Raw genomic sequence first — 2,539 nt, forward strand, 5'->3', positions numbered from 1 at the left:
AAGAAGAAGGGGGGATGCCACACAGTGGTAAAAATGGACTTGTCCCAACTTTTTTGGGATTTGTTGACGCCATGAAATTTGGAAACAACATATTTTTCCCTTAAAATGATACATTCTCTCAGTTTAAACTTTTGATCTGTGATTTGTGTTCTATTCTGAATAAAATATTAGATGTGAAAGATCTTTTTTTGTAATACCACTATCTACCCTCATGTTTCTCCCCCTTTTCCTATCTAAGATTATTATCTGATAAGGATAAAATGGACGCGCTCTCCTGTAGTTGCAGCTTCGTGCACTCCGTCCATCTTTCGGACGACTGTACATACATATTCGCGTTGTACCTTGGTGCAATTCCAATAAAGTTTATTCTGATTCTGATGTTGGCACCTCCACATCATTGCATTCAGTTTTTATTCACAATTTGTTTACAGTCCCAACTTTTTTGGAATCCGGTTTGTAAAATTTACATACAGGGGTAGAACTGCCGCCTCTCTGCGGGCAGGTTGCCGGATCAAATCCTGGCCGGGGCCTTTCTGTTCTCTCCGTGCTGCGTGGGTTTTCTATTCTTTTAGGGTTTGGGTTTTAATCAGGTTTTACCTCCGTGACCTCGTCTAACAAAAAGCATGTTCAACTCAAGGTTTCATCAAGCCAGGCTTTAAAAGAACTCTTTTCTTGAACTTGGTTCGTAACTAAACGTCAAGGGAACCTGAAGAAACAGCAAAATTACATTTTCTGTTAGTTTAACAGAAAATTATCGAACAGGTGGAACAACACTGAGCTGCCGAAACAAGGTCCAAGAACTCCACTGGAAAAATACAATAAAACCCGTGGATCAAGATTCTCCTGCAGAAGCTGAGACAAAAAAAGAAACAAGGTTTTAACTCTCACTTTAAATTCACAACAAGAACCTCCAGCAGTCAGAGCAGAACCAACGATTGGGCTCAGAGCAAGCCCAGGTAAACTGGAGGCGACAGCTACTCCACTTCGGGTTTCCCAAAAGTACCGGGTTCTCCGAGACTCCGGAGAACAGAGGTGGAATAGCAAGTATTCTCGAGTCGTACAGATTTACAGACAGAAAGGTGGATGGAAATAAAACGCCCACTCTGATGAAGATGAAGTGACGGATTTATTTATTTGTTAACCTTTTCTTGAGGTTCAGGAGGAGAAGTGGCCTCTGAGGCTCGACTGATGGATTAAACATAAATGAGAAGGTAAACACCGGAGAAACAACCGGAGCCGCCTTGTCTCGTTTGTCTTCTTCAATCCTTCTTTGCCCGCGAGGCCACGTCCGGCGAAACGTGGATAAATGTTCAGCGCTCGGTCTTAAACAAGTCCATGTTTATAAAGAGCTCGCTTCCCCGACAAATTCAAAGTAAACCGGAGAAGAAATTGAAATAAGTAAATCAGGGAGTGAGTGTGGCGTTAAAATGCCAGAAAATACAATTAATCAGGTTTCAGAGTTTTACAGGTCGAACTGTTTAGCGGAAAATAAAATAAAGCTTGTTTCTGTTTGAGTCCAGTTCTTTCTTTTGTTTTACGTTTTTTTTAATTTTTTAAAAATAATTTTTAAAAATGTTTTTCAGTCTTATCCACCTTCTTCCTGGGGTTCTACTGTATAAATGATTCTGGTACAACTTCCTGTCAGACAGGAAGTAGCAGTCAGCATCCACTCTACCATGGTAGAGGAGCACAGACCGCGACCTATTTGTAAGTAATTTACATTCAGTTTAGCAAATAAAACTCTGTTTTTGTTTTTTCACATTTATTTAACAACCATAAAGTTTACTAAAATAGCCGTGCTGAGTTCAAGTACCTGTTGTGTTCAGGGCTGCAGAACCAAACCAAACTAACCGAACTAAATCAGTGGTTACAACAACAGAGTTTGAACACGGACCAAAACAAATGAGTTCCTGTGAAAAGAGCTATAGTTTCCATCTCCTACCTACAGATGAGGAATTAAGAAGAATGTGTCTAAAAATATGTGATCTTGAAGAGACGCTGGATCCTCAGAAGGATTGAAAACAGTGACGAGAACATCAGGGATGAGTTCAGGTGTATGGAGGTCACAGCATTAAAGTATTTGTTCATCTTCAGTTTATGATTTTCTCTGTAATGAACCCAAGCTCAGTGATGGAGGACTTTAAGTCTTTGCCTGGACTCTGTGTCTGATTTAAGGTCAATAAGTTTGTGTCCCACCTCTTTTATCAAAACACCACCGACCTTATTACTGTGGAGACACTGATACACCTCAGAGCTTCTCAGCTTCTTCATCACTTCACCGTCAGAAGAACTGAGTCAGTGAAGTAGCTAAATATACTAGTAGATGTAGCTAAATGTGCTAGTAGATGTAGCTAAATATGCAAGTATAAGTAGCTAATTATGCTAGTAGATGAAGCTAAATATACTAGTATAACTAGCTAAATATGCTAGTAGATTAAGCTAAATATACTAGTATAAGAAGCTAAATATACTAGTATAAGAAGCTAAATATACTAGTATAAGTAGCTAAATATGCTAGTAGATGTAGCTAAATATACTA

Source organism: Nematolebias whitei, chromosome 3 (assembly GCF_014905685.2).
Source record: "Nematolebias whitei isolate Nwh7 chromosome 3, NemWhi1, whole genome shotgun sequence".
Classification (NCBI taxonomy): domain Eukaryota; kingdom Metazoa; phylum Chordata; class Actinopteri; order Cyprinodontiformes; family Rivulidae; genus Nematolebias; species Nematolebias whitei.